This window comes from Rhipicephalus microplus, chromosome 3 (genome assembly GCF_043290135.1).
Source record: "Rhipicephalus microplus isolate Deutch F79 chromosome 3, USDA_Rmic, whole genome shotgun sequence".
NCBI classification, from domain to species: Eukaryota; Metazoa; Arthropoda; class Arachnida; order Ixodida; family Ixodidae; genus Rhipicephalus; species Rhipicephalus microplus.
In genome coordinates this window covers 125,505,893-125,531,907 of record NC_134702.1, presented here as the reverse complement: position 1 = coordinate 125,531,907, position 26,015 = coordinate 125,505,893, and positions in this window count along the sequence as shown.

Here is a 26,015-nt window from a genome sequence, read left to right as displayed (position 1 = left end):
GGCTACACAAGAATTCAAGGGACCACTCAGTCAACCCTAGACCTTTTCTTCGTTAACCAGGCAATTACACCTAAAGCAACGACTGAGATATATCCGGGAATTTCCGTTCATCATGCAGTGCTATTTGCTCTAAGCTACACAGTGTTCGATAAGACATTGCCCTGTTTATCTTTCCCTTATTTCGATCGTGCAGATGATACTGCTATTATAAATCTCCTTTCATTCAACTTTGATAACTTTGCGAATAATGAAACTGATATACATAATTTATGGAACTGGTTTAAGGACATTGTCAAAGAATGCATTGAATCATTTGTGCCTCTGGTTGTTAAAAAACTGAAGCGATAAAATCCGCGGATTTCTCGGATAACACTGAGGTTAAGAAGGCAAATAAAGCGTCTAAAGAAAAAACGAAGTCTGAACGTAGCTTATTCAGAACAAACAGCTAAGCTTTCAGTGAAAGTGAAAAATCAAATTCAAACAGATAAGCAGCGTTATTTTGGGGAATCCTTGCCACATTACTTGACCTCGTGTCCCGAGAAATTTGGGAGGAGCATTTCGCCCGCATCGAAAGAGTGTGACGTTTTTAATGTCGATGGTATTCTTACGCACGATATTGCTCGAATTGCAAATGCTCTCAACGATCACTTCAAATCAGTTTTTTCTTGTGACAACTCTGTATTACCGATCTTTGAAACTGTTTCGCCGCGAATGCCCGATATTGTTGTTAGTGAACAGGGCATATTGAACATGCTTGTGAACCTTAATATCAGAAAGTCCTCTAAACCGGACAATATCACTAACGTGTTCCTAAAGAGATACGCTGAATGGATGTCGAAATACCTCCATGTTCTTATTACAAAATCGCTGCGTGAGGGCCAGGTTCCAGACGACTGGAAAACAGCTATAGAGTCAAGCCTATTCATAAATCGGGCAACAAGCAGAGTGTCAAAAATTATCTCCCCATCTCGCTAACTTCAACCGTTTGTAAACTTTTGGAACACATTAAACACAATAGTATTTCATGTTTTCTGGACGAACATAGTATCTCAAACCAACATCAGCATGGATTCAGGAAGGGATTTTCAACAACACAATTGGTATCAACAATACACGACTTCGCTACTTCAATTATTAATGGAAAACAAACAGATGCAATTTTTATGGATTTTTCAAAAGCTTTTGACAAGGTTTCGCACAATAAATTAGTATACAAATTAGAAAAAATTCTCGGGAATGATCAGCCCAATAAATGGATATCAACCTACTTGAAAAACAGAGAATAGTTTGTAGATTTTAACAATCATTCCTCTCACAGGGTTTCCATTGACTCTGGCGTTTCCCAATGGTCGGTTCTGGGTCCCCTTGTATTTATTTTATATATTAATGACATAGTAAACGGTATACCTATAAATATAAGGCTCTACGCGGACGATTGCGTTATTTATTCTGAAACTGAATCCTCAAAGGACCAAATTTTGTTAAACTAGTCGTTTAACAGGGTTGTTTTCTGGTGCGAGGCTTGAAAAATGTCCATCAATTTTTAAAAAAAGTGTACATGTCCATTTCTCATAAGAAAAACAAATTAAATTTTCAATACTTCACAAACAATGCCATTCTTTCCGAGGTTCAATCCTACAAGTATCTTGGGTTATGGATAACAACTGATCTTAACTGGACAAAACATATTGACATAGTAACCTCCAAGGCTAATCAGAAACTGTTCTTTTTACGAAGGACTTTGAAACTCTCCCCTCCATCTGTCCGTGTTCTTGCTTACAAATCAATAGTCCTCCCCATACTTGATTATGCTGCAGTGATCTGGGATCCATTTACTTAAACTAACATTCATAAAGTCGAAAAAGTACAAAGAAAAGCCGTTCGCTTCATATATAACAGTTATGGACGAACCTCGGTAAGTGAACTGTTAGTAAGAGCTAACTCACTTTCACTTTCAGAAAGAAACCGCATATCCCGAATAAAATATTTATATCAAAAAATATTGGGAATTACAAAATAGGTATTAGAAAAATTATTTCATTTTATTCAGGTTACACCAGCAGACAACGCCATGATCATACAATAACTCCCTTACGTACCCGCATTAACTGCTTCAGATATTCTTTTTTCCCCAGAACTGTGCAGGATTGGAATAATTTAAATAACCTTTAAGTCACAACACAGTCTTTAACGTCCTTTGCCGTTGGTCTGAACAAAAGAGAAAATAATTTTACTTGTGTGCTAGTTTTGTTTTCTTTTCTTAAAATGAGAGTGGTGTGTCATCGGTAAAAAGTTTGTTACGTCTGTTTACGTTGTAAAACGCAAGTGATAGTTATTTGTTTGCCGTGTGTTATATGGCTGCCTACTACGTGAAATGTGATAGGCTGTTCTATCTGTTTGCCTGGTGTTATATGCTGATGTTTTTTACGTCTTTTGTACCCACCTGCTAAAATCCCTCCAGGGGATTGCGGTACCAATAAATAAATAAATAAATTAATAAATAATAAGTAAACTGGAGCAGGTGACGAAATCATTCTACCACATTGTCCGCCGTGTTTCTGGCACACATTATGGCATGAAAGACTCATTGATGTCTTCATACTGAGGCGCTTCCTTTATACAGTCCCATATCTCCTACTTCGACAAGAAGAAATAGTCACCCTACATGCCTTGCTTCGAAATGATTACAAGGTGGCTTTACATCTCCCTTCTAACACCCAAGCCACTACACTTCTTCAACTTGGGCTTCATAGCAGTACACACGAAATGATAGAGGCCCACAGACAAGCCCCGTACACTCGTCTAGCTAAGACATTTACTGGATGCCACATACTTGACACCCTCAACATTCACATGCCAGGAGCCGACCCCTCACTCCTACCAGTCTCTAGACACACACACACACAGTTCACCATAAAGCCTCTCCCAAGAAACACCCACCAGGCGTACCGAAGGAGCATGCCGTATGGATGAATGCAGCTTACACGGGCGATGACGTGGAAGTTGCAGTTGTTGATGGCACACTGCAGCCCATCACAACTCTCCGCATAACGCCTGCATCCAACCCGGAATCCTCGGAAGAAGCAGCGGTCGCACTTGCCCTCACTTGCACTGATTCCCGGTACGTCCTTTCCGACTCAAAAACCGCAATTATAAATTTTGCGTGAGGCTGAGTCTATGACACTACCTTCGGTGTACTAAGCTCGCCCCCAAACATTCAGCTCGCTATGTGGAGCTGATCTCTGTGCCTGCTCACTCTGGAAATCCCGGCAACGAAGCCGCCAATGACCACGCCCGAGGTCCCATCAACCGGGTGACGGCAGAATCTGAGTCGGGCTTTTCCAGGGAGCGCATGCATCCCTTCAGCGAGACGACTGAAGCATACCGTCCGGAACGCCAGCTATACCCTCCACCCCACCGATCTCTGACAATTTTCACCAGATGGTATGGTGTCGCCTCTACACTCACGTACTTCTTTTCTCTTATTTCTTTTCCCGCATCAACCAAGGAGCATCCTCCCCATCCTGTGCTAATTCGCTCACCCCGACGCTTCTCTTACCCACATCCTCCTCGAATGCCCGGCGGACCCTTCGCTGTGGGACCCGCAGCCACTAACCACACGGGAGGAATGGGAGACCCTGCTGCGCTCGACGGACCCGGTCAAGCAGAAGACCGCCACTGACCGGGCCGCCGAAGTCACGCATGAACTCATGAACGCATAGAGCAGTAAAGTCGTGCGTGGACGCTGGGCCATACGTGCCCGAATCACTTCGTAAAATAAAGTTTTTACCACCACCACCACCAGAAAACATTGCGTCTCCTTCATTTCGTAATGGATGAACGCTGGACGCGCAGAAACGCGCATGCGTCAGAGCAACGCAGCGCGGCGCGCGCCTGCTAGTACATGGCAGGACTGGCGCCTGGCGTGACAACGCTGGCAACACGCGTCGAAATGGAACGCCGGTGAGCAAGTGCACGTCGAAAGGCCCATGTACTCAGATTTGGGTGCAGGTTAAAGAACCCCAGGTGGTCGAAATTTCCGGAGCCCTCCACTACGGCGTCTCTCATAATCATATGGTGGTTTTGGGACGTTAAACCCCACATATCAATCAATCAAGTGCACGTCGAAATGTAATGGCGCGTTCGCTGTGGCCTGACTACATAGTCATGTTGGCGTGCATCGCATCTCGTGATTATTACGTTTGCACCACTCACATACCTTCGTCATCCATTGACGTGACGTAATACGAAATTTGGCATATGTGAAACTAGCGAAACGGCCGTGGGCGCATCCTGAGTGTGGCATGTAGTCATTTGTTACAAGACACGCATATTGTGATTATCAGGTTTGGATCTGTCATTTACCTATGTCGTCCGTTCGCGCCACGTAATACCGATATTGGTACATGTGAAGCAGCGAAACGGCCGCGAACGCATCATGAGCGTAGCATGTAGTGATGTTATATGACACCATCTCATGTTTATCATGTTAGCAGCAGTATCATAGCTTCGCAATCCATTTACGTCATGTAATACTGAATTCGGTATAAGTGAAGCTAGTGAAACGGCCGCCAGCGCATCATGAGCGTGGCATGCAGTCATGTTGTTACATGACACGCATCCCATTATAATCATAATTGCACCAGTCACATACCTTCGTCACCCATTCACGTACCGTAATACGAAATTTTGTATATGTGACGCTAGCGAAACGAACGCGAGCATGTCATGAGCGTGGCATGTAGTAATGTCGTTACATGACACAAATGTCATACTTTTCAAGTGAGGGTCAGTCACTTGTGTTCGCTATGCAATCATGTCATACCGTACCAGCTTTGCAACATGCAATGTGAACGAAACCACCACAAGGGCTGCAGGACTATAAGAAGAAAATCATGACATTCATGACATACATGTCATGATTTTATGTTACTACTAATCAAATATGTTTTTCATACATTCATATAATGCCATACCAATTTTCGTATTGATAGCTTTATAGAAACGGCCATGAGAGCTAAAAGTCGTAGGCGGCTAGAAAGATAGATACGCTCAAAGTCACCGCAGTTTGCTAAGAAATGGTTCGCAAAAAAAAAAACACTATATATGTTTGTGAAGTTGTACAAGCAGCTATGCTGAAAAAAAACTGAAATCCAGCTATTATAAGCAGAACTGGATACTCTGCGAACAGCACTCATTGGCAAAGATATTGTCACATATTTCTAATGTGCACCTGTACGAGTACTTCTCCTTGAGAAATTTGGGACTGCGAGGTAGTCTACTGAACCTTGAAGGCAGTTCTTACTTGAAGGGTCAGTTCTCCCTAAAAGTGTCAACATAAGTTAACAACACTCTTCAGAAAGCCTTCCTAATAATATAAATTATTCATAATGATATCCTAACTCACGTCGTATTACCTGTAGGGAAGCAGTCACTGGTGAAATGTACCGAACAAAAAACTGTAAGTCACTTTCTTCCTGCATAGCTACCTTTTCACAGCAATGGCGTGCATTCTGGTGAGCAACAGCACTTTTCGAAAACGTGTCCTTGGTCCGGCGGCCATACAGTAGAAACTTGAGAGCTATACTGCAACGCCTTTGCGCGCCAAGGCGATACAATTTTCTGTTGGCAGTGAATATGATGCTTCCTTGTACGTCCGCTGTGTGCAGAGTGTTCAGTTGAAGTATGCCTCTTTGTTAGCACTTTGTCAAAACTAACTTTTCATCGTTCTTCTCTCTTTTTCTTACCAGAAGATTGGGAGACATTTCTTAAGAAGTACACCAATCGCAGATATAGAGCTTCCGACAAAATGCTCTATCGCGAAGATATTGGCAGAATGCTGGCAGAACTTTTTGAGAGCAGCTCAGTTGGCAAGGAAGGCCTGCAGTACCTGGTCGCCTGGACCTTCTACAGGCAGCTCTTTCAGCTCACTGACCCAATATGGTTCCTCAGAGGCAGAAGCGCGAATGACGCTTGCTATGAACATGTCAAGAAGGTGATGAAGCTGGCAATCACCAGTCACCACTTTCAGTCTGGTACGTCCACTGGATCATCCACATTTTTTTGCGAACATGGGGCAGCGTGCTCGTGTATCGTGAAGTGGCAGAGGTCGCGGCATGGCCTCGCATCGAAGACAATCGGTGAGGGCACACGTGGGTGGCGTAATCCTTTATGAACGCGGGAGCGGCTTGGTACTTTGTCTGTGAAGCACACCTAGACGGTAGCATCTCTAGAAATGAATCGCGCCTAGTTACCTTGCACCGAAGAGCACTTTCCGTGCTGCAGAGTGCTCTGCAGTTTTGTCACTACCACAATTGAGTGGTCTTAAAATTCACCTGGGTATCTGCGTTCATTTCTTCTAGTTGTACCGATATCTGACGATTTCTTCACGCGCTTTACGATATTGGTTGCTGAAGTCAAGGACTATGTTCATATGGCAAGTGCTGTAGATGTGCTCTCCAAACGCTGACTTCTTAAAATCACTGGCATCACGCAGGATGCGAACATCGCTTGATTGGGGAGTTAATGAAATGTCGGTCAAAGCAACTTCGTTTCGACCGTGGAACCATGATGCTGATGTATGTAGACTCGTTATATACAAAAAATAAAGCATTATATAAGCAAAAAATGATAGACGCCAGGACATTTAGCGCTGAAGAGGCACTTAGCTACCATTGCCATATTTTTAGAGGCAAATTATACTAAACAACACCAAATAAGGATTAAATAAAGTCGAATTGTTACGCCTTCAATCCTTAGTTGCTGAGTAAGTTCAAATTATTAGGTCCCTTAGCTAACACGAAAATCCATCATCAGCGATGCCGGCTTCAAAAAGAGAAGTGCGAAAACCGTCATCATGTCATGGCGTCAGAGATGAAGCTTTTTGTTTTCTAGCCCTCACCGTGACATCTTTATAGATTCACACGACATAACAGCGCGTAAATACAATATCATATTAAAATGTCTCTACATGAAAAAAATGGCAGATCCCACGTATAGTGTGAATCGATGATATGCGAAGCGCGAATGAGGAAGGTTCATAGGTCACTCCAAAATCAGCACAACGTTACGAGACGGAGGTAAATATACTATGCATGACTTCCAAGTCATGATTATCATGTTTGGATGCTCCGTTTACTTTCGTCATCTATGAAAGTCACCAGATACTAACTTTGGTACATCTGAAGCTAGCGAAACAGCCGTCAGCGTGCTATGTAATCATGTTTCACATGACATCCATATCATTATTATTATGTTTGGACGTATCATTTACATTCTTCATTCATTAGCGTCACGTAATACCAAATTTGGTATATGTGGAGCTAGTGAAACGGCTGCAAGAACGCTATGAGCGTAGCATGTAGTCATGTTTTACATGAAACGCATATGATGATTATCAGGTTTGGACGTGTCATTTATTTTTGTCGGCTATTGCATTCCCGTGATACCGAATTCCGTACACGTGGAGCTAGCAAAACAGCTGCTGCTGAAAAACATTTATTTACAGATGTTGTTTACAGGGAGGGTGAGAACGGTCCTTAAGGAGCCGCCCCGTACAAACACTAGGTGAGCCCCCTCTTACGGGAGCCCATTGGCGTTGGCCGCGGCCCGGGCACGCTCTACCAGGGTTCGTTGGGCCGTCAGGTCAGAGCAGCCGAGCAGGGCTGCCTCCCAGTCCTCCCGCGAAGGGTTGGGTAGTGGGGTAAGGTTTGGAGTTTTTTGGCATGCCCACATCATGTGGAAAATGTCAGAGGAATTTTCCTCACAATGCGGGCACTTCCCCGTGCAAGCGGGGTCAAAGTGTTTTATGATTGCCGGGCACCATAGAGTTTTAGTATAAAGGCGAAGGAGGATTCGCTCTTCCGCCTTCGTGAGGCCATTACAGGGTTTCAGATAGACGTTATGGCCGGATTGATAAAATTGTGTGACCTCCTTAAAGGTGTGGGCGGGATCGGGTTCGAGTTCCGGATCGGTAGGGGACGAGGATAGTGCCCGGAGAGTGAGCGCGCGGGCGGCGGCATCGGCCGTCTCATTACCATCGAGGCCCATGTCAGCCGGAGCCCATATGATCGTTCGGTGTGCGGGGGCACCTAGGTAGCTTCTGTTTTGGAAAATTTTATAAGCACGGTACGGAATGTATCCCTGTTCAATATTTCGACAGGCACCCCTTGAGTCGGTGATGATGACCCTCGAGTCCTGATCTGCGGCGGCTAGTGCGATGGCGATCTCCTCCGCGTGCGTAATGTTATGTGCACGGAATGTGAGTCCGTTTACAACGGTGTTTGGTGGACGACCGCAGCCGTGTACCAACCACCATGGTGCGGGCCGGAGGCGTCCACGTAGAATACTCCGAATTTGTGGCCGTAGTGTCGAGCCAAGGCTTCCGCCCGCGCGAGGCGTCGGCCACTCTAGTCGTCTGGGGTCATGATAGCCAGAAGAGGGCGCACGTGCAAGGAGTATCGCCATACTTATGGAATCTGTACGCGCTCTTCCATGTGTATTGAATGATTGATGTGTAGCCGGGCAAGGAGGCGGCGACCCGACGGTGTTTTAGAGAGTCTAGTATATTAGTTTGCCAAGTGCGCCTCTTTCAGCTCCTAGAAGGTGTTCACCATTCCCAAGCCCAAAAGGCGCTGGTTAGACGTGCTGACAGGAAGGTCGAGGGCACGCTTGTAGATTTTGCGGAGAATTACTTCGAGTGCATTCTCGTCGGATTTGCGTAGGTGGAGGTATGGAGCCGAGTACAGGACTTGGCTGGTTAAGAATGCATGCGCCAGCCGCAAGGCATCTTTGCATCGTAACCCCCTGCGCTTGTTGGAAACTTGGCAGACCATACGGCCCACCTGGTCCCCCACCTTACGCAATTTGGCCAATGTTGTGTCTGCTCTGCGATTTTTGTGTATAAAAAGCCCTAGTACTCTAATCTCATCGCGTTCGGGTATGGGTCCGCTGTGAAGGGAGAGGTCGATTTTTGTGGTGCACTTTGGTGATGGGCGTATGTGCACAAATTCCGATTTGGACGGGGAGCACTGAAGGCCGCAGCGACGGGCATAATCATCCACGATGTCCGCCGCTTGCTGCAGGCTTGCCTCCATGTCTCCTGCCGAGCCGTGTGAAGCCCATATGGTGATGTCGTTGGCGTACAGCGCATGCTGTATGCCTTCGACTTTCGCCAGCTGAGCGGGGAGTCTCATCATTGCCACACTGAATCGGAGGGGCGAGAGGACCGCTCACTGCGGAGTCCCGCTCGTGCCTAATCGGTAAGGGCCGTGTTCAATGTTCTGAATCCGAATGTATGATTGTCGGTCAGTGAGGAATTGTTTAATATTGTTGAAAGTGTTTTGGCCGCAATCCACCTGTGAGAGATGTGTTAGAATAATTTCGTGGGCCACGTTATGAAAGGCCCCCTTCAGATCCAAAGCGAGCACAACTTTGTCATTCAGGGAATACTCGACTGGATCGAGGATCTCATGGTCGAGCTGAAGCAAGACATCTTGCGAGGACCGGTGTGGGCGGAACCCGAACATGGTGTCTGCAAATGCATTTTTGGTCTCCAGGAACGTGGACAACCTGTCGCGCACCATCGTCTCCATTATTTTCCCACACAAGAAGTAAGGGAGATGGGGCGGAGGTTGTCCGTGTTAATGGCTTTCCCGCTTTGGTTATGAAGGCGACCAGGCCGGTCTTCCACTCAATTGGTAGGCTTGTTTTCCCGATCCAAATAGAATTGATGTAGGCAAGGAGCATGGTGTAGGCCGAGTCAGGAAGATTGGCAAGTAATTTCACGGTAATTTTATCCCTTCCCGGCGCCGTTCCTTGCCTCATTTTTGTTAGGGCTGCCTTCAGGTCATCTAACTGGAACAGTTGATCCAGCTCCGCGTTCTCGGTACCTGCATACGAGTACACCGGCCCTCGGGAGTTCTGCTGTGTGCATAGATATTGGTCTCGGAGTTTACATGCCAATTTGGCTGTGTCTCCGTCGAAGCTGTGAAATGCTCGTTGCAGACGCTTTTGTGTCTCTGTTCGAGTTTGGGTCGGATCAATCAAGGCGCGGAAGAGGCGCCATGTACTCCGGCTGGACATTTGTCGAGCGGCCGTGTTGTAACGGTCCACCCAGTTAGAGTCAGCTAGCTGGGCCGCGTACTCTGCTGCTCACTGGGTGAGCTCAGCGATGCGAATTTTGAGCTTTCGGTTGTGTTTTTGCCGGCGCCATCGGCGGACGAGGCTGCGCCGGGCCTCCCAGAGGTGAAGGAGATGGTTATCCACCGCTGGAGTCGCCTCGGAGAGTTCAATTTGTGTTTCTGTGGAGCGTAATGAGGAAACCAGTTGCTGGGACCAAGCATGGTATCCTTGCTCCTCGATGGGTGTCGAATTGGCGTATATTTGCCGAAACTTCGTGTAATTGGGTAATTTTGCCTCTCCGTAGGATCTTGCCAAAGGATAGGTGCGAATGATGGCGTTGAGTGTGCAGTGGTCGCTGCCGAGGGTCTCCTCAGTGTTGACCCAATCCTTATACTGGATGTTTTTGTGAGGATAAGGTCCGGACATGTGTCGCGGGTCACGGAGTTACCCACGCGAGTTGGGTAGGCAGGGTCGGTGTGAAGAGTTAGGCCCAGCGTGGACATAAGTACCGCCAATTTACGTCCACGTTTCTCTTCATGTGCATACCCCCAGAGTGTGCTGGGGGCATTAAAATCACCCACGATCATCAGAAGGTCCCTGCCTGCAGCCTTTAAGGCGCGGCTAAAAAGGTCTGCGAATGTAATGTTGCTTAGTTTCGGTGAGCAATAAATGTTTAGCACGTGCAGTGGCGGGTACTGTTTACGCATCGGAAGGAGTGTCACCATCACGTACGAGAAAGCTGGCTTAAGGTCGAGATCAACTTCGTTGGCCGTATAATTTTTTTGCACGCAGATACAAGATAAAGGGTCCTGCTGAAACGTAGTATAGTTTGTGAGTGTGGCAGCACTCCCTGGCTCCTGGAGGGCTACCACAGCAGGAAGGTTTTGAAATGCTGCGAGGAAAAGCCGGAGGTTGGCGCGCTTAGTGTAAGCCTTAAAGCCCCGACAATTCCACTGGGTGATTTGGATGGGAGTGGCCGTATTGGATCGTGGGGACTTCCGAATTCTAAGGGTGCCCGCCATGGTCAGTGGAGTTAAAGAGCGATTGCGGTGGCGGTGCTCCCGAGCCAGCACTCGCGGGGAGGGGGGTGTCCTCAATTCCGGAGGCGGAGCAGCTGTCATCATCCTCAAATTCGATCTGTCGTCGAAGCGTTTTAAGGTACCGGCCGGACACGTCCTTAATTGGGCCGGCTCGTTTGGTGAAACGCGCAACTTGTTGGGCTATCAGGGTTGGGATGGTTTCTGTCATTTTAGCAATGGCGGCATTTACAGCCGCTGAGATTTGGGTTTCGAGGACAGTTATACGGCTGTCCATACGGACCTCAAGGGGGTTCACACGAGCCTCGAGTGCGGCAACCGCGTCCGCTGCCATCGCCCCGGTCTCACTCTCCATTACCTTTACTGCGGGGGGAGGAGGAGGGGAGACTATTTGGGTCTGTTTGGCCTCGGCTGCCGCTAGTCTTTTCTGTAACACTTCGATTTGTGCCTGAAGTTTGGCAATAATATTTTGGTCGGCGTTACGCGATGAAGAGGGGATATAGGAAGGGATGAGGATGCAGCTCTACCCGTACCACCCACCTCGTTTCCGTTTTTTGACGGCGTTGGCCCATGGCCCGGCTTCGCCGCATGGTTGCGACGTCGGCTGCTTTTCGGTTTCTCCAGTAAGGGAAGCAGGCTTATCTGTCTTGGCGACTTCCCGGCGTGGTGGCTCACTGAGAGTCTGATCTTTGCATCGTTTCTTGGACGCCCTTTTGGACTTTCCGCCCTGCTATGCGGCCACCTTGGAATTACGGTACTTGGCCGTACATGCTCGAGAGTTTGTGGCGTGTGCTCCACCGCACACAGAACATACGGGTACACATTCATGAGGGGCCCGCACTCCCTCCTCCCCAAGCGGAACCTGCTGTCCACACAGGCCACACGTATCCGGTCGTGGGTTGGGACAAGTGTCCATCCGATGGCCGACGACACCGCACTTGCCGCAGGCCGGGATCGTCCGGTAGTGAGGTTTGACGGGGATCAGCATGGTGTCGTAGTGAACAAAGCGTGGCTTCTCCTTGCCGGCGAAGGTTACACGCGCCATGTTTGATTGCCAAATTTACGCACCTCGACGATGGTGCCTGACCTCCAGCGTACGCTCTCTCGGAGCGTCTCCGTCGTATCTGTGTTGCGGACTACGATGATTCCGTGGCAGACATTGCTACCATCTTGTCGCAGGTACCCATTGAGCAGAACCTGCCTGTGCTCGATGTTTACCGCGAAGTCCCCGATGATTTTGTCTGCCGTGTCAGGGTCCGGGGTGTGAATCACGATCAAATTTTGCTCTCTCGATGGAATAACTGTCAGCGTCTTAGCTCGCTTGGGCCCGAGGTATGCCTTAAACGCGGTCCCATACCAGTTCTCTGAGAAAGCATCATGCAATGAGATGCACTCTCGTGGCTTTACGACTATTACATAGTCGTCCGGACTCGGTTTCGGAAACGGGCGAGGCTTCCATTTGGTGAGAAACTTGCCCTCGCGTCCCACAGCGCGCGAAGCGGGAGGCTGCGTCTTGTCAACTGGCATGCCGGATGCCGGGGCAGCGGCGGACGCCGCCTTCTTGGCGTTGGCTTGCGAGCGGCGCTCCACCGCGTCGTTGAGAGCTTGGCTCCGAAACCTCGGTGAAGAAGCAGTGTTTGGCATTTCGGAAGTCGTAATCGTCTCCCACGTCATGGCATGTGGGTCGTATCCACGCTGCATGAGAGTAGCGTCCATGTTGCCTCGGAAAGCCGGTCCCACGTCGCCGGGCGTCGGCGTCGCCGTTTGGCTTGACGGCGTCGCCAACGTGGTCGGGTGATGATCACCCGTAAAGTTGTTAAAAACTGTCCCACCTGGATGACACTGGTATCCGCGTGTTGCCTGTGAGTGGCCGAAACGATTGATGCTGGTCTTGACGGGGTACTGCGAAGTTGCCCGTGGTTCCAGCCGAAAATCAGCGGTGCTGAAGCGCAGCACGTCCTACATCATCGCGCGCTTGCAGCGCCCCCAGCACGACGGCGGCGAGTGCGTCATGAAGGGCCCAATATACTCCGACGCAACGTAGATGCGTGCGCAGGCTGGGCGCAGCGACGCTACGCTAGCAAAACATGACTGGTGAGACCAGCGTCCGTCGGTGCGGCCCGGCGGCGACCACCGTGATATGTGACATGCTGCATTTTGCACCGACGAAGTTACTTAGACGGCACCACGTCTGCCTCTCTTCGTGCCAGAGGGGCGCCATGTGCACTCAAACGCGCATTCGTCAAAGCAACACACTACGCGCCTGCGAGTGTAGGGCAGGCAGATCTACAATGGAGGTCAAAGCGCAGATCCACCGATCTCTACAGGGGAGATAAGGGCGCCTGGAGTGGCATTGCCGGCGTGACGGAATGAAACGAACGCCGGCACCCATTGACAACGGGTCTCGTCAAAGTGTATAGGTTCCTTGAGTGTGGCATGTAGTCATGTTCTTACATGACGCGCATCTCATGATTATCATGTTTGCACTAGTCACATACCTTCGTCATCCATTCATGTGATGTAATACCAAATTCTGCATATGTGAAGCTAGCAAACCGGCCACGAACGCATCACCAGTATGGGACGTAGTCATGTTGTTACATGACACGCATGTTATGAGTTAGTGAGAGTGAGAACAACTTTATTATGGTTCAGTGCAGACACTGAGGTTGCCACGCGTCACCCGGCTACTCCCACGTGGGGACCAGCAGGTCAAGCCTGACGGCCCTGTCGCTGGCACACTGGACGGCCAGGATTTGGTCCTGAAGTTCTGGGTTGTGCAGAAGCGCATCCCACTCGGGTTTTCTATAAGTCGCTCCAAGCGACCCGCACTCCCAGAGCATGTGTGCTAACGTATCGGTCGGCCGCAAGCGGCGCAGATGGCATCGGGGAATTTGTGATGATAAATTACATTTAGGTATGCTAACGACGGGTACGATTGGGTTCGAAGTAAGCGCAACGAGACGGCCTGTGCTCTATTGAAATTTGAATGTGGCATTTGGAATGCCCACCTCGTCATGTAGTAATACTTCGTAATCTCGTTGTGTGTAGTAGGTGTGTCTCATGTCCTACGTCGTCGGCACTGGAGTCGTCGCCCAGGTCGAGAGCAGCGCGGTCAGTGAGTGCGCGTACTGCCGTGTGGACTGACTCGTTCGGGTTCAGTGCAACGCCGTTTACGGAGCCGACATGCGCGGAGAACCAATGTATGGTGTGAGGGACAATCGTATCGCTGGTGGAGCTGTTCAAGATCTTGGCTGCCTGTGTTGAGATAAGGCCCTTTTGAAAGGCTCTGACTGCGGCTTTGGACTGTACACCTCTTCGCACCGATTATTTAGCAGAGCGTGTGCGATGGCCACTTGTTCGGCCACCTAGGGATTCGTTGTGCGTACCGTGGCGCAGTTCATAGTCGAGGCCGTCTGGTCCACGACCACCGCTGCGAAATTTTGCCGTCTCGATATGCTGCAGCATCAACAAAACTTGCATTTACGCCACCTTTTCCCAGTTGCTTCAGTAGAGCCGTCTCTTTGCCCAACGATGTCCCTCATTATGTACAGGGTGAGTGTTGCGGGGTATTGGGGCAACAATGACGTTTTCCTGCATATGTTTTGATATACGCACGCTATTTGTTTATAGCGTCATTGGGTTAAAACCTAGCTCGCCAAGTATGCGCCGACCAGCCGTCGTAGTGGACAAGCGAGCCAGCTGCGACCGTTGCTGCACTTCCGCTATCTTGGCAGCAGAGTTGTGCACACCGAGCGCGAGCGAGTTCTCGGTGTGTGTGCGTACGAGAAGCCCCACTGCTTTCTTGACGGTCTTTCTGATAATCACGTCGAGCTTGTACCACTCCGACCTAAGCCAGTAGTGCATGGCAAGGGTGTAGGTACATTGGCTGAGCACAAACACATTGATGAGCCTTAACAAATTGTCTTCCTTAAGGCCTCTATGTCTCCCGGAGACTCTTTTGACAAGTCGAAAAGCATTGTCAGTCTTCGCGACAATCTTCCGCAGAGCAGTGCCGTCGCCATCCTTCGCTTCAATAAACATGCCGAGGATCCGGATGGTGTCCACCCTCGGGATTTCCTCGCCGTCACTCGTGTAAATGTGTATATCGCTTTCTTCGATGGGTTTCCATCCCTTGGGTCGGCCACCTCGTTATTTTCAATTAAGCAGGAGCTCCGACTTGGCGGGTGAGCATCTGAGTCCCGTTTGGCGAGAGTACGATTCCACCTCGGCGACTGCTTCTTGAAGGGCATCTTGCACCCGGCCTTCGCTGCCGCCAACGCACCAGATTTATATGTCGTCGGCGTAGATGGTATGCTTGATGACTTCCACACTAGCCAGTCTTTTCGACAGTCCGATCATGCAGAGATTGAACAGCACCGGAGAAATCACAGACCCCTGGGGCGTGCCTCGATGTCCGAGTGGTACGTCGTCAGTGAAGTTCCTGATGCGCAGACTCTTTTTTCTTCCAGAGAAGGACTTGATGTAGTTGTACAGCCTCGGCCCAAGCTCAAGTTTCACCACAGTTTCCAAGATGAATTCATGCTTGATGTTGTCAAAGGCCTTTTCTAAGTCTATGCCAAGAAGAGCCTTTGTATCTCTAGAGTATCCATCAAGGACTTGGTGCTTAATGAGCAGCATTGCATCCTGCTGAAAGGCCGGTACGAAACCCAATCATATTGTGCGTATAAATCTCATTTCCCTCCATGTAGTCGTTAAGTCTGTTGAGAATTCCGTGCTCTGCCACCTTGCCCAAGCACGACGTGAGCGAAATGGGGCGAAGATTCTCAACGATAGGAGGCTTTCCTGGCTTCGGAATTAGTACGGTGTCAGCTAGCTTCCATTCCTCAGGAACCCTTCTCGTTTTCCATGCTTCATTGATGAAACCAGTTAGACGTTCTATGGATGCGTCGTCGAGGTTTCTGAGGGCTCTGTTCGTGATCCCGTCTGGCCCTGGTGCCGACTTGCGATTGAGCATTTGTATCAGTTTCTTGGTTTAAGCCTCTGAAAAGTCTTCGTCTAGTTCAGGTAGAGGAGGACCGCCATACTCCGGGAACACGCCATCTTCGTCCTCTCGTTCGACCGGCAGGTACTTGGAAACTAATCGGGTAACGAGTTCGTCAACCCCCTGTTCCTTGGTGGCTTCGTGAAGGGCACGTGCTAAAGTGTGCCGTTGGTCGGCTCTAGTGCTGTGCTCGTCCAGGAGGTGCTTCAGAAGGTGCCAGGACTTGTCATTTCTGATTTGACCATCGACGGACTAACACAACTCGTCCCACTGCTGTTTGCACAGTGTGTCGCAACGTTGTTCGATTTCTTTGTTCAACTTTGATATTTTTTGCCGCAGCCTACGGTTGTGCCTCTGCTTCTTCCATCGGGAAAAGAGAGCTGTCTTGGCTTCGAGCAGGGGGGCAAGCCTACTGTCCATCTTCGCCACATTTAAATCTGTCTTTATCTTCTTGGTCGCAGCGGTGGTATCTCTGCGGATGCCCTCGCACCATTCCCCGAAATTGTCAGGAGCACTGGGCCTTGTACCGCGAATGCTGCGAAAAAGATCCCAGTCAACCACCGTGAACTCTCGGACTCTGCTACGGTCCACTATAATAGAAGTTTGCAGAACGTAGTGGTCGCTGCCAAAATACATGGCGGTGTTGGCCCATGTAGTCTTTTCGACATTCTTGATGAAAGCGAGGTCTGGCGTCATGTCTCAGGTCACAGAGCTTCCTATCCACGTAGGAAATGCCTTATCAGTGATTAAGGTAAGGTCTAGTTCGGTGGCGTCCTGCCAGAGGTGGCGACCTTTTCTCGTCTCATACACTATCCCCATAGGTCATGTGGGGCATTGAAGTCACCGACTATGACAACGGGCCGAGGACCAGCTAATTCAACTGCCCTCTCGAGCAACGTCTTGAAACGCTGGCGCCTGTGCCTGGGGTTACTGTCGACATTCAAAATAAAAACACTGTTTTTCCGCTGATTGCGCCTTGGTGTGTGAAGTAGGATCTCTACAATTACATATTCGATATTGCATCTGGCCATCTGCAAGTTATGGGCGACGTGCGTCAGCTTCTTACTTATAAGTGTGCAGACACCTCGTCCTCCTGACTGGCCAGGGACTGCCCGGTAACCAGAAATGGACGCTGCAGAGGCTAAGGTCTCTTGAAGTGCTATAAGTTGAGGTTTCTTCGTTATTGTTCTAAAGTACTGCTCCAGGAGTGCTCTTTTACCAGCGTACCCCCTGCAGTTCCATTGCCAAATACAGACAGTGTCTTTATCGTTATCCATTATGGGTTCTACTTTGATCACAGCCCTGGATGGTCAGTGTGGCTCGAAAAATCTGTTCATCTTCATAATTAGCTCCTCGGCTATCGACGTGTACGGGAATGGCCATTTCCACGTTGCCAGGCGAGGCACCCTGTGGCGCAGATTTAGGCAGTTTGGTGTGAATTTCTAAGGCAATGAATGATGCGCTCGTTCATTGCCCTAAGCCCCTCTACTGGGTCACTGAGTGCAGCCTGCATCTACCTAGCACTCTCCATGAGGCTAGCTACACTCCCTGCCACCATCATAATGTTCTCTGTTATTGTAACCAGCGTTTGCCTAATCTCCTCGCCTTGAGATTCCGTGTTCTTAAGCTTGCTTACTACCGCTTTGCGTTTCGTTGCCATGAGGCCATCAACAATAGGAGCTGGAACAGGCGTATCGGTGGTTTCGTATTCAGTTTTGCTGTGCATCGTGCTCAGCATTCTTTTAAACTTCGCCATTTCATTTGCCATTTTAGTAAGCGTATCCTTAAGATCGGCGTTTTCCTTTTTCAATCGTAATATCTCAGCGTCTCTAGCATGCTCTGGGGACGGGTCGCATTGCATGGGTTGCTCGCCGTCATTACTACGAACCCTGTCGGCCCAGGTTAGGTTTGACTTGCCCCTGCTCTGGTCCTCGGTGGCGGGGACTACCCCGGACAGCTGGAGTTCCCGTGCGTGCCCGCAGTCTGTCCTGGGCGAGGGGTCCGGTCTGGTGCTCGGTGCGTCAGTCTTTCCCTGGCCAGGTCCCAGACCTGATCCGGAACGGGTACTGGTCTGGTGCCACCCCTGGATTGAGACCGTGTCCTGGACATGGAGCGGGCCCCGGATCTCGAACAGGATTCGAGACGCAATCTGGACGTGGAACGACTCCTGCAGCTGCCTCTGGTTCTGGATCTTCCTAGTGATTTGAATCGGCCTCCAGGAGTCGATGGTCCGGGCTGGCCCTGCTGATGACAGTCGTTGAGCTCGAGGAAGCCATCGACATTGATGGATGGAGACCTCTTCCGAAGGGCGCGGGCCCTAAGGCCTCGCCTGCGCCTGACAACATAAGGTATCCGATATCGGTGCTGGCAGTGCCTGGATGCGGTGAGGTGCTTTGCGCCAAACAAACTGCATATTGATTCACAAACATGATCCTCTTTTTTTAGCTTGTCTTCAAGCCTTGCAGACTGAAGCGTCGGGCGTCGGGCAGACGTGAGATTGGTGTCCTAGTCGGCCGCCGGCATAGCAAACATCAACTTGCTTCCTGTATAAACTGCACTTGATGAGGGTGCTGCCATTGGAAACATATTTCGGAACCTTGTAGCCGTCGAACAGCACTATGATCACGCCAGTATTCTTGATTCTTTTTGCTCCGAGGGCCAGTGTATTTCTCGCGTTGACAATCTTCCGGTCGATGGCTCCTGGATCTTCACTAAGAGGTGTCCCATGGATGACTCTCTTGCAGGTTGCATGCGGAGCAGCAACATATGCACTGACTTCGTGGCGCTGTCCGGCCACCGTAATAGCTTCAACGTTAATGTAGCGCTTAACATTCTCTTGGCTCGAAGTACTGACGACCATAATATTGTGATGTAACGGTGAAGGCAACCTATTAATCTTATTAAGTGCTCTGTAGTTCACGCAAAATCGCATGGAGCCATCTTTTTTCCTTACTAAAACAACAGGGGATGACCAAGGACTCGCGGAGGGTCGTATAATATTCCGTTTCAGCATATCGGCTACATTTTGTTCAATGATCTCACGCTCTGATGAAGAGACGCGATATGGTCGACGGCGTACGATGGAAGTGCCATCGGTCTGGATACAATGCCTAACAATGGACGTCTGTCCCAGAGATGAGGAATGGGGATCAAACAATCTGCTATGCTTTTGTAGCAAGGCAAGCAACTCATCTGTCGGTGAAGAGGTCAGTTCTGGACTAATAGTCGCAGCAAGAACAGAAACGCTTGGTGAACGTCCAATAGAAGGAAGGTCAGAACACGCTGGCATAAGCGGGACAACAGAGACAGGTTGAGATTCAGAAACGCAAGCCATTGTAGTGCCTTTAGGAATGAGAATTTTCTCAGAAGTCTGGTTTGTAGCATAGAGAAGTCCGGAGCCATTGTGGAATCGCGCTAGACCTGAAGCAAGGGCTATACCTCTTGTGAGACAGTGTGCAGATGGTTGAACAAACACGTCACCAGAGTCGATCACATTAGAAGTGATGGCAACTATCCGCTGATGACCAGGTGGTAGCTCGGTCTCTTCAGCAGCGAGCAAGTGAACGGGCTTGTCATCCGCATACAGGGCATAGTCAGTTTTCATCATATGAACAACATTTTCTCGACAGCAGATGGAAGCGTTCGCCTTAGACAAAAAATCCCAGCCTAATATAATCTCGTGCGCACACGAATTCAGTACAGCAAATTGTACAAAATGAAGAATACCAGCTAAGAAAACACGAGCGGTGCATATAGCGGCAGGTCTAATGGCGTCCCCTTGAGCAGCGTGCAGTGTAGGTCCATCATAAGGGGTGGTGAGTTTTCGTAGACGTGAGCACAAAGAACGATCAATCACAGACAAAGAAGCACCAGTGTCTATTAAAGCGTCCACGTACACACCTTCTATTAAAACAGCTATCGTATTATACGGACGCACTGGAGGAATTTCTGTCTTTTCGTTCGATGCAGCTTTTCCTCCAAAAGCTGCAGAGCTTAGTTTTCCGAGCGTTGGTTGGTGATTTGTGAGACAGGTCGCAATGAAGACGTGGAACGGCGGAGGGGTGAGGGTGAGTGGCGTCTAGTAGAGCGGTAGGATCTGGTTGGCTCAGATGTCGCAGTTGGAGACGGTGGGCGGCGTAGCGGCAGATCATAAGGACGACGTTGGAAAGCGTACCAGCTTGTCCCATCATCCCGTCCGTAGGTGTCGAGTCCGCGACGCTCGTCCTGCTGACGCTTCCGACAGACGCGTGCAATGTGGCCCCGATAGCCGCAGTAATAACAGATCGGACGATGCGGCTGCCACGGTGGGTGAAAGGGCTGGCTAGTCACACTCGAAGTTAACGAAGCCAGCGGGACAGGCGTCGAGTGTGCGGGCATCGGTTGTACCACGGGTGGTGAGCCAGCGAGGACTTGTGCGTATGTCGGCTGGAGTCGAGGTACTGGAGACTCTACAAACGCTGGCCCGGTCATGGACGCCAACTCCTCTTTGATAACATCCCGCAAAACAGTGTTGGAGGGGGGAGGCGGACTCGATGTCATTGAGAGGCCGAAAGATTGCAGCTCTTCCCGTATAATCGCCCGGGTCATGGCACGCAATGAGGCATCAGTCGTGGTAGTGTTTTCAGAGCTGTCCTGTGGTAACCGTTGGGATTCAAGTTCCTCTAGGCGTTGGCACGTGGCAACAACGTCAGCGACTGTAGTCGGGTTTTGAATGACCGAAGCATTGAACGCGACCGTGCCTATCCCTTTCAATAGATGACTAACTCTCTCTGATTCTGACATAGACGTGCTGAAACGGTGACAGAGAGCAAGCACATCTATGTACGACGTGTAGGACTCACCGCATTGTTGCTTGCGAGAATCCAGTGTCTTCTTCGTGAGAGCTGAACGAACCGCCGGGGTGCCGAAAATTTTGCAAAGCTGTTGCTTGAAGCGTGTCCAGTCCGTAATGTCCGTTTTATGATTGAAAAACCATGTTTTCGCTACGCCTGTGAGGTAGAAAGAAACACGGCGAAGCTTGGTAGGATCATCCCAGTTGTTAGTGGAACTGGCTTGATTGAACTGGTCCAACCAATCTTCCACATCTTCACCTCGAAGTGTGGCGAACGTGGGCGGCTCATGCTGGTGCGCGGTGATAATCCACGATGGATAGGCCGTGGTAGCCGGGGCCGTGGAGGTAGACACAGAAGCGCCGGTTAGCTCGTCCTGAGGCATGTTACCGGACACCTGGTACAAACGACGACCTGAGCGCAGCTCCAGGAGGCAGATCGGGCTGGGAGAGGACGGAAGATCGTAGAGCCCACTCCACCACTTGTGATGTAACGGTGAAGGCAACCTTTATTAGGCCCAGAAGACACGATGAAGCGACCACGCCCAAGGCACAGAACTCAGACAAGCCAAGTCCCCCCAGCAGAAGATGACGACCACTCATGATGATGAATATGTGTAAAGATAGATGATGTGCTTAATGAATGCCTACAATATTGTTACGTGGAAAATAACAGTAGTCAGTCTACAACAGCCTCAGCGCAGCTGACTGACAACGTCCACTTCTTCACTCTCAGTCAGAGGCACCTTTCTTGGGTATGTCCCACTATGCCCTGTTTCAGTCAGCTTAAATCACGTAACACGACCCCCGGCGGCAAAAGCGCCGACCCGGCGAGTTTATGTGGCCACAATAGGAGCAGCGTGGTAACGCATGAGCCTTGATACGTGGATGATGTTCCTTGACAGCAGAGCAGAAGAGGTTGATGGATTATCAGGGACAATTTCATATGTAGTGTCAGTAACACGTCTAAGCACGCGGTATGGGCCCGTTAAACGAGAGAGAAGTTTTCTTAAAGGCCTGCATGTCGCGTAGGGGACCAAAGAAGAACGAGAGAAACTGTTGGAAAGTGTTCGTCGCGATGCCGCTCGTCGTAACGATGCTTCTGCGAGTCTTGGGACGCCATTAATCTGCTGCGGGCAAGCTGACGAGCATGGACATCTCGAGTAATAGCGTCGCATGCATATTCAGAAATAGACTGCGCAGCGGCTCGCAGGAAGGTATCCAACGGCAATGTTGGTTCGCGTAGAAACAGAAGGTAAAATGGCGAGTACCCAGCAGTGTCATTCCGGGAGGAATTGTATGCGAACGTCACGTAGGGTAGTGCAAGGTCCCAATCACGATGGTTGGCCGATACGTATTTCGATAGCATGTCTGTCAGGGTGCGGTTTAAACGTTCTGTAAGCCCGTTTGTCTGGGGATGGTACGATGTCTTGAGCTTATGTTGGGTGGAGCAGGAACGCAGGGTATCGTCAACCACTTTCGAAAGAAACGTGCGGCCTCGTTCTGTCAGCAGTTGACGAGGGGCTCCAAGCACTAAAATGAGATCGCGTAGTAGAAAATCAGTGACGTCTGTAGCGCAGCTTGTTGGCACGGCTGGCGCAACTGCGTAACAATTCGCGTAATCCGTAGCCACCACGACCCACTTGTTTCCGGAGGCGAATTTTGGAAAGGGACCGAGGAGGTCCAAACTAACACGGAAGAATGGCTCCGATGGGATGTCGATGGGCTGAAAATATCCGGAAGGGAGTCCCGACGGCTTTTTTCGACGCTGGAAAATTTCACAAGCGTTGACATAACGACGTACACAGCGTGAAAGGCCAGGCCAGTAGAAGCGGTGGTGCACACGGCCATATGTGCGAGAGACACCAAGGTGACCGGCGGTTGGCGCGTCATGGAGCTCGCGTAGGACTGTGGAGCGCAGGTGCTTTGGTATTACCAGATGTAGGTCGTGACCGTTGGGCGATAAATTACGCCGATATAAGGTGTGGTCCTTTAAGGTAAACATGCGAACAGAAGCGTCTTGCGGTGAAGATTCGAGCTGTTGTATTAGGTGGATGATATCCGGATCGCGACGCTGCTCGTCCCCGAGATGAAGCAGCTGGGAGATGGAAAGGACGCAACCCACATAATCAGTGCTCGTAGGATCGCAGTCGGCCACAGGGAAGCTAGCGTGACAGACAATCCACATCTTTGTGCAGTTTACCTGATTTAAACACTACGGTGTAAGAATACTCCTGGAGGCGGAGTGCCCAGCGGGCGAGACGACCTGTGGAATCTTTGAGGGAGGCGAGCCAGCAAAGAGCGTGGTGGTCGGTGAGAACTACAAATGGTCGGCCGTATAAGTAAGGGCGAAATTTCACGACTGCCCACACCAGCGCTAGGCATTCGCGCTCTGTGATAGAACAAATACGCTCCGAGGGGGACAGCAGCCTGCTGGCTTAAGCTATCACGCGATGCTGCCCACGTTGTCGCTGAGCCAACAAAGCGCCTATTCCGTAACCGCTGGCATCAGTGCGGACTTCGGTCGGGGCCGTAGGGTCGAAGTGAGCCAGCACAGGAGAAGAAGTGAGCAAAGTGGTCAGGTCGGGGAATGCTGCTGCTTGCGAGGGACCCCAGGTAAACGTCTCATCTGGTTTGAGTAAATCTGTTAGGCGCCGAGCGATTTTCGTGAAGTTCTTGATGAACCGCCGAAAATAGGAGCAGAGCCCCACAAAGCTGCGGACATCTTTGGCGGTTTTCGGCACAGGAAAGTCCTTCACAGCTCGAACTTTTTCTGGGTCAGGCTGTACGCCGTAAGCGTCAACAATATGACCAAGTATTGTAATTTGACGGCGACCAAACCGGCACTTGGATGAATTCAGCTGAAGGCCGGCGAGACGGATTACATCAAGAATTTGTGACAGTCTCTCAAGGTGCGCTTCAAAAGTGGGAGCAAACACAATCACGTCATCCAGATAACAAAGACACGTAGACCACTTGAATCTATGGAGCAGGGAGTCCATCATTCGTTCAAAGGTGGCGGGGGCATTACATAGGCCGAAAGGCATGACTTTGAATTGGTAGAGGCCATCGGGTGTTACAAAAGCCGTCTTCTCTCGGTCCATGGAATCCACAGCAATCTGCCAATAACCAGAACGAAGATCGATGGAAGAAAAGTAAGCGGCACCATGGAGGCAATCAAGGGCGTCGTCAATGCGGGGCAGAGGGTATGCGTCTTTCTTGGTGATGTTGTTAAGGTGGCGATAGTCCACACAAAATCGCCACGATCCGTCCTTCTTTTTAAATAATACCATCGGGGATGCCCAGGGACTGGAAGATGGTTCAATAATGTCCTTCGCTAGCATCTTGTTCACCTCCTTCTGAATTATGCTCCGCTCAAAAGCAGACACTGTGTAGGGACGGCAGTGAAGAGGGTTGGCATCACCAGTGTGTACGCGACGCTGGACAAAGGACGTCTGCCCTAGAGGTCAGTCGCCAAAATCGAAAATATCCTGGTAGGCCTCGAGCAGATGTTGTAGGGCTTCAACTTGCGGAGGCGGAAGATCAGTGGCGATCATGTCTACAATTTCACGGCTGCCCAAACATGTTGCGAGTGATGTGCACTGTGGTGAAACAAGGGTGTCTAAGGCAAGCACTTCAATTTGTGAATCGAGCAACGGACACAGGTGGGCCACGAAAATGCCTTGTGGAAACACACGATTCATGTAGCCGAAATTTACAAGTGGTAGACAAGTTTTGTTATCTGTGATGCTGAGCACCGTATAGGGCACTGCAACATTGTGCGCAAGGAGTACGTCGGTGAGAGGCGTAGCGTAATAGTCACCGTCGGGCACAGCTGGTGAGCACAGAAAATTGACGTACGTCACAGTTTTGAGGGCAGGTGAACAAAGTCGCTGCATTGTAATCGGCATGTAGGTTGGTACGGGGCGTCACTGATTTGTGCCAGCTCTAGGCGGAGCACACCAGTGGAGCAATCAATCAGAGCAGAATTGGCGGCAAGAAAATCAAGGCCTAGTATGAGGTCGTGGGGACATGTTGCAAGCACGGTAAAAAGGACAACCACTTGATGACCAGCTATGATAAGTTGAGCTGTGCACATACCGACGACAGGGACTGTTGCACCATCTGCAACTTGAACGACACTGGTCAAGGGAGGCGTAAGGACCTTCTTCATGCGACGACGAAAACGCGAACTCATAAAACAGACGTGAGCACCCGTATCTATCAAAGCTTCAACAAGTGTGCCATCAACATATACTTCTAGGGTGTTCCGGTTCAAACGTAAGGGCAACAAGGATTTTTGGGTAAGGTCGACAGGGCAGCTTCACCTCCAGAAGCTGCGCAGCCTAGTTTTCCGGGGACATATGGCGGTTAAACGATAGCGAGGGAGAGCGGCGACGCGTATTTGAATGAGAAGGGCGACTTTGAGGTGGCGGCGACGACGGGACAGGGCGGCCGTAGTCCGCAGGGGCAGTAAATGCTGTAGACTCAGTGCGGGTAAGATAACGGTGGTTTGGGGAACGGAATGAGTTTCTGTAAGCGGGGTACGAGCCAGAAGTCATAGATGACCATTGGCTGCGGCAGTAACGAGCGATGTGTCCTGCGCGACCACAGCGGAAGCAGATTGACTTATCATTAGCTGTTCGCCATTCAGACGAGTTCCTGGTTCGAATAGAGTACGGGCGGCGATGTCTTATGTCCACAGAAGCTATCGAGGGACCAGTATTATCCAGGGTAGGTGCAGTGGACAGGATACCAAGGTTGGCGAATTCCTGGCGGACAACAGCCTGGATAAAGGCGACAGCTGGCGTTGAGGCGTCTGGCAACGTCGGTTTGTTGGCAGCCGGGTAAGCGGCCTCGATTTCACGTCGGACGATGCGCGTCACGTCTTCGGTCGTACACGGATGACAAGGAGTGGCTTCGCAAGACGACGTTGCCGCGGTGTTGGGTAGGCGCTGAAACTGCTGCAAAATGCGTCGACTCTTCGCCTGCTTGAGGCGGCGGCACTCTTTGATCACGGCGT